Genomic DNA, 7,648 nt, shown 5'->3' with positions numbered 1-7,648 from the left:
TAACAAGAGACGAAAACACAACGAAGAAGTGACAAAAAAGTGACACACACGACAAAAAGCCACAAAAAGTAATGAAAAAGCAACAAAAACAAACAAAAATGCCAGGTGTGACAAAAAGTTACCGTCACTTTTCTAGATTTGAGCTTTCAAATGAGGCATAACAGTGTTGCTCTCCAGTCAAGAAGCTTTTGGATTCGAGTAAAGCCGAACTGGAGAATATCCTCTCGGTTAAAGGGGCTATACGGAGTTTAAAAATGTTAAAACTAAGTATTTTCCTCCCCCTACATGTTCCTCCATGTCCTAGAATGAGCCCAGACCTGTTCACCACAACTGCCTCTGAAATCCTGTCACTCAGAAAGGTGTTACTCCGGGTTCAGCTTAATATAGAAGCTGCAGTTACACGTATGACCTGAGGTGGCAGTAGTGAGTATAAAATGACTAACTTGCATCTCGCCCCTTTAAGGCAGGTGGTAAAAGGTTAACTTGTGTATTTGTGGAAGTGTCGCATTTAGGCTCATTTGGGCTGAGCTGACCAGAGTCCAGGGCTGTTTTTCAGTCCCAGTCCGCCCCTGCTTAAAGTTAAACATTTATCATTCTAGTAAAGGTTTCTATATATATAAATATATCGACGGATGTGGGTTTTTCCCTTAAACTAATAATAAACTAAACTAAACGATTATCGGGTGTTTTGATTGGCCGATGCTGATATTTTTGGCCATATTTTAGAAATGTCTATAATCCTGTGTGTGAAGCTTCTAAGTGTGTCCGTGTTGAGCTCGGACAGCAGGGGGCGCTGTATATTCATGTTTAGTCGGTACTTCAGAGGGAGCTTGTTTGAAAGACAATCAATAGATTCCAAAACAAAAAACAGTAAATCTATTACTTTCGATATAGGAAATATCCTAATATCGTCCGGCCGATATATCGGTCGGGCCCTAGTTTTTAAGTCACTGATCTCCAGCTCGATGCTGATTTTCAAATAGAAACTGCTGTAGCTTTCTTTAAACTAAACACATCCACATGTTTTATTCAAGGGTGTAGGTTTGGTGTTACTTTTGGTGGGGACACATGGTTTTATTGTATATTATTGTTTATGTTTTTGCTATATATTTGGCTTTTTCTTGGGTTTGAACATTTTCTCTACATACTGTACCTACTTCTTAAATGTTATTGTTATTGTTTGCCCTGATGATCTTGTTATTGATTCATTATGTTTTATGTTGAGTTTGTGAACATCAATGGCAATAAAAACGGATTATGATCTGATTTGACTTTTTATTTTTCCTTTGAATGTAATGAACGCTTTGGTCCAAGAGGAGGCGCTGTTTCTCCACGAGTGTCTTAAATGGAAGTCATATAATAATTATTTCACCGTGTAAATCTCGCATCACTTTAAAGGAATAGGCCACCGTTTTTACATACTAAGATATGTTCTTACCTCACTTTAGTCGTGTTAATATATCCCCGTCTGGTCTTTGTCCGTGCGCTCACACATACGCAGCCTCTCCCACATGTCACATGGCTCCTAAAAAGCTCACGATAGAAGCTACCAAGCTCTTCCACGTGTTCCCTATTTAAATAAAGTTACGCGAAGTGTTTTCATGCGAAGTATATTTACCCAGAAATGTAGCATGTCGATTTTAGAAGCAGATAAAAAGGGGGACTATATTGTGAGGCGTAATGATACGAGGAGCACAGCGTCCGCGTAGTAACTCCTAAAGACTTCCCCGCTCACTTCCGTCAATAACCTTTAGGAGTTACTGCGCGGACGTTTTACTCCTCGTATCATTACGCCTCACAATATAGTCCCCCTTTTTATCTGCTTCTAAAATCGACATGCTACATTTCAGTGTAAATATACTTCGCATGAAAACACTTCACGTAACTTTATTTAAATAGGGAACACGTGGAAGAGCTTGGTAGCTTCTATCGTGAGCTTTTTTGGAGCTATGTGACATGTGGGAGAGGCTGCGTATGTGCTCCGTTTGCGTGACAGAGCGCACGGACAAAGACCAGACGGGGATATATTAACACGACTAAAGTGAGGTAAGAACATATCTCAGTATGTAAAAACGGTGGCCTATTCCTTTAAAGCTGATTGAAAACGGTGAAATCTGAGGTACGCTAACCCCGGAAGTGGTGACTTAAGTAAATATTTATGTTTTAGCTGTAGGTGCGGCATTTTTGGCTAATGAGTCTGAGAAATAAGTTTGTTCAGTAACTCTCTGCTCAGTTTCAGAAATATTGATGGTTGTTTTTAAGAGTTTTTAGTGTTTTTTTCTCGCATATTTGCCGGTCTGCTGTAGGACCCGTAAGCGGAAGTCGTGACGTCACTTAACAAACGTACAGCGCGTCATCGTTTTGCCGTCGCTCCTCGTTCTGTGATTGCTCCCCAAAGCCATGCCAAAATTTCGGCCAAGGTCCCCGTACTACGAAGGAGCATTATGAACGACATCACTTAAAAAGGAACTTGCTCATTGGACCCAAGGACGCAGGAGGAACAGAAATGTTGGACTTCAGTGATTTAAATCAAACATTTAAAGTGAAATGTTTACAAGAATGCATTAAAAAATCCACATGGTATTTCATCCCAAACAGTATATATAGCAAAGTGGGTGGTCTACAGTTTTTATTGAAGTGCAACCTCAGCGTTTCTAAACTTCCATTGAAATTATCCAACTTTTACAAACAAGCATTAGATTCATGGAAATCATGTTACAAACATAATGTCTCCCCCATAAGGTCACCTTGTGGAATAACAAGTGTATTTTAAACAGCAACCGGTCCTTATTTCAATCTTGGATGAACAGGAATATAATCTATGTAAAAGATGTGGTGGACAACACGTACGAGGTCGTCATAAATAAGCATCAGTTTCCTATAACCTACAGAGAATACCACTCAGTCACTAGAGGAATCCCAAACGGGCTCCGGTTTTTAATAAAAGACCGTCCAGCGGACGTACAACTCCCAAGTGAAGACAAACTATACATAAACGGAACAGAACTGCATCGCTGGAAATGTAACAATAAACATATTAGAAGGAGTTTTCAAAAAACAAAAACTATACAACCCAAATGTAAGTACTTTTGGAACGCTATATTTGACTAAATTATGTGGAATAAAGCGTCTGCCCTTTCAGTTCTGTATTATTAACTAAATAAGAGAAGTACATTACAAAATACTACAAGGGTATTATCCTACCAATGAACTTGTCTCCAAATTTACAGATACAGACTCAAAATGTTGCTTCTGTCAGACGCTCACCGAAAATGTCACCCACCTCTTCTATTCCTGTTCATCAAGCTCCAAATTCTGGAAAGATGCCGAAATCTATTTATCCCAAAAATTGTCAACTACGATCTCCTTCAAGTTGGCAAACATAATAACCTGTTTCATGCACCAAAACAAAAACATTGAAACAATAGTCAACCTATTTATTCTACTAGGAAAATATCACATACACAAAGCTAAATTCTCACAGTCCAAACCCATATTCAAAGTTCTCCTGATCGAGATTTAAAATCACATGGACGCTACCAAACGTATAACAAACAAAAAATCAATAAACCTGATCAACATATATGAAGAATTGATCCATTAATTAATGCTGTCATTTTTGTTTCTGTTCAATTGGTGTTCCTTTGTTTCTTTTTGTTTTGCTTTGTATTATTTTAGTGTTGTTTGTGTTCTCATGTCTCTGTCATAGAGTTACAGTGTGGCTTGCAAAAATGGAATCTGTAAAATGCTACATAAGTAAAGTAAGGATAAATGAATCGAACATGAATGTTTAAGAATATAAGTTGTAAATAATGTATATATACTGTATGTATGTATATATGATTTAATGTAAAAAAAAAAAAGAACTTAAAAAAACAACAACGAAGGAGCATTATAGTCAGTAAAAAAAAAAGAAAAAAAATCTGTTTCTGAACAAAAAATAAATAAAATCTGTTTTCCGAAAAAAAAAAAAAATCATCCGTTTTTTTTCTCACTTTCTTCAACCAGGAAAAAAAAATCGGAAAATGGATTAAAAAAATAAATATATATATATATATATATATTTTTAATCCAGCTCAAAGTTGAAAGTTGAAAGCTAAGACCTACAAAATTGTTGTTACTTTTTTGTCGTACTTATGTAGCTTTTATGTTGCATTTTTGTTGTCTAAACTCAGGTAAGAACATCTCAGTCTGTAAAAACTGTGGCCTGTGCCTTTAAGGCGGGGGTCAGAGGTCAACATGCTCAGACACACAGATACTTCATAATTCCACTGTTGTTTTAAATCACGCAACGTCACATCTTTTGGTCACAGATCCAGATCAGATCCTGTTATTTTCAAACCTGTAAATAGTCGGTGAATAGATGATTGATTTTCATTTCACTTCCGCCTCAGCGCCGCTCACGTGATCAAACCGGAAGTAGCCTCGGACTGATTTGTTTGTGTTTGGCTCAAAATGGACATCATTGCAGTGAAAGTCGAGGAGGAATACGAGATCAAACCACTTCCTCTAAAGGGTTTGTCTCATTTTATTCTCGTGTACTTCATGTTTTTGGACGTTTTCGTGTCTTCGTCTTTTCCTCACTTTGAGAAAACCGTCCCTGCGCGCGCGTTTGACCTGGCACGCGCTGAATACTAGGACATAATAACTGAGTGCACGTGGCATTAGTTGACATTAAAAGCGTCGTGGTTGGTTTGTTCGTTACGTTTGTTCAGGGGGGGCTCGCCTTCAGGGGAGGGGGCCGAAGCAGAACGTGCCTGGTGTGACCGTCATGACGTCACATTCCACACATCACACAAGTGTCATCTCCACTACGTTTAAAATACCAACAATAAGGCACAAGAACAATTCTAGAGGTAACTGCGGTAACTTTTGGAGGCGTCTCCGTTTACTCTGGCAAAATATACAAAAAAATACAATCAGCAAGTAACAAGACCCAGCCCAAACTAAAGGGGAGAAGACAATGGACAATATTAGCACCTCACCGCATGAATACATTAAAACATTGGGGTGTGGATGAAGCTCATTATCAACGTAAATACAAATTAAATATGTTCCCAGAAGAAAATAAATGCAAAATATTGACAAACGGACTCTTAAAACATTGGATTACAATGGATGACTGACCTCTTCCCAATATCAGATTTGCAAAGGGATGAGGCAGAGGTCAAACCCCGAATATATACGAGCGGCATCTCAAAGTCAACGAAGAAGAAACCAGTGTTATTTTTATCGACTAAAATATTTAGTCTTCATTTTAGTCAAAGTGATATTTTTGACGACTAAAACTAAACCAAAAGTTTCTCATGAGACTAAAACTATGACTAAAATGTCCAGATATTTTAGTCGACTAAAATAAGACTAAATCAAAATGAAAAGGAGAGACTAAAATCATCCAAACTTGTATTGTCCGTCTGAAAGAGCCTCAGATCATGTAAATTCTCTGCCAAAGGATCAGCTCTGAGCTTTGTTCATGTGGAGCAGCTCCATGAAGCAGAGGAACAACATTAAACATGATTATAATGAATATTATCAATGCAAAGTCCACTAAATTTATTAAAACTAGACTAAAATTGAATTACATTTTCGTCAAAAGACTAAAACTAAAACTAAATTAAAATATGTGGTCAAAATCAACACTGGAAGAAACAAAAACATAGAAGAAGTGGCTGGAGGACCAAGTCTGCTCAGTGTATCAAACGCCAGGTATGGACACAATTCAAGTAAACAAAAGGACAATTTTGTGTAATGGACTCTGTGCAGGAGGTGAGGGACAGGAGGATGTTAGCCAAGCTCTCCATCATGGACAACACCTCCCACCCACTGCACGGGACTGTAGAGGAGCTGAGCAGCTCTCTCAGTGGCAGACTGAGACACCCTCAGTGCAGGACGGAGCGCTACCGCAAAGCCTTCATCCCCACTGCTGTCAGACTGTGCAATAAGACTGTGAAGTAACATGTGCAATAATCTCTGCATCAGCTGCACTTTATTAACTCTGAGTGATCTTCCTGAACGCCGACTGTAACAAGTGAATTTCTCCTTTGTGAGATCAATAAAGGTTTATCATATCTTATCTTCACTTACAGGAGGCGGGACTTCAGACGCCACTGAACAAACCGGCCTCTGTTTGGAATTTCAGTTTGTTTTCTTTACATTCAGTCTTTCGCTGAACAAACAAATCACAAATGTCGTTGTTTTATTGTGTAATTGACTGAATACAGTCCACTCTCGTATTACACTCGCTTTTTCTAAATATAATTTGCAATAAAAAGTCGTGCGCTCTTTGGGGCCCCCTGGTGGCCTCGAGGCCCTGAGCAGCCGCTTGGGCCGGCCCTGGTTTGTGCAGATGTTGTACATGTGTCGTCATGTTCTCCTGGTTCCAAACGGGCTCAGCAACGGTTCAGCTGTGAAGGGTTTAGTGATTTACTGAGTCTGTTTTCTGTCACAGTCGTCCAGGTGAAGGAGGAGCCGGAGGAGCCGGAGGAGCAGAGCGTCCAGCAGGAGGTCACTGAGTGTGTGAAGAGCCAAGAGTCACCGTCAGGTCAGTCCAGTGGGTCCTGTTTTACTCAGTACAAACACAGCAGCTGTTACTGTTCCTGCAGCTGCTACTGTTACTGTTCCTGCTGCTGTTACTGTTACTGTTCCTGCAGCTGTTCCTGTTCCTGCAGCTGTTACTGTGTGAATAACATCAGCTCAGCCCTGAGGTTCAGACAGACCTTTGTTTGAAGAAGGTCCAGGTGTTGGAGACAAACAGATAAAGACGGGCTGAGGGAGAAGTCAGGCATTCTTGCTTTATTATATTATTTCTTATCACTGGATTTTCCATTATGCAATGTTTATGTTCATGTCAGATGTAAAGTATTGTCATAGATTAGGAACCATTTGCTGTAAACCTAAATATATAGATTATTTTGCTGCAGGTTTCCACACATGATACAGTAAAACAAAGAAACAAACACAGTCAGACAAAGCTCAGACAGTCACAGCATCAGCAGAAGCTTCACTGAGCGACAGAAGCTCATTTATCTTTATCTGACTTTTTCACTGGTGCTGGATCATTTACAGACTCTCCCTCGCCTGTCGTTACTACTCCATTTATTGTGTAAACACACAATCTTGTACTGCTATCTTAGTGAGGACACTCATAAGCATAACGTATTACCCGGACTCTAACCCTGGACCCTCACCTTAATCCTAGCCATTTGCATAAAACAACTCAATAACATTTAAACTACAACAGGCTTGTTCAAAACTTTGCACTAGTTTTAATTGTTAGCCGTTAGCCATTAGCCGTTAGCCGTTAGCCTCACCGTGAACTGAACTTTTACTGTCTGTCCTTTAACAAATCGAGGCTAATCGTGAATGTAAAGCTCGGGAAGAGGAAGAACACAAACAGCTGAGATTCTTTAACCTCTTAATCTTAACGCTGTAACTGAGGTCTTTTTCTCCAGTCCAGCTTTACCCGAATCTAAAAGCTTCTCGATTAGAGCTCACAGTAACTCACTTTTTTTTTTTTTTTTTTTTTTTTTTTTTTTTTTTTAACAAATTCTATACAACAACAACAAAAAAAGGGCACAAGTTAGAAGTGCTACCTTAAACATTTACATGTGTGTGCGTGTGTGTGTGTGTGTGTGTGTGTGTGTGTGCG

This window comes from Gobius niger (assembly GCF_951799975.1).
Source record: "Gobius niger genome assembly, chromosome: 6".
In the NCBI taxonomy this organism is placed as follows: domain Eukaryota; kingdom Metazoa; phylum Chordata; class Actinopteri; order Gobiiformes; family Gobiidae; genus Gobius; species Gobius niger.
Note: the sequence above shows the minus strand (reverse complement) of the source record.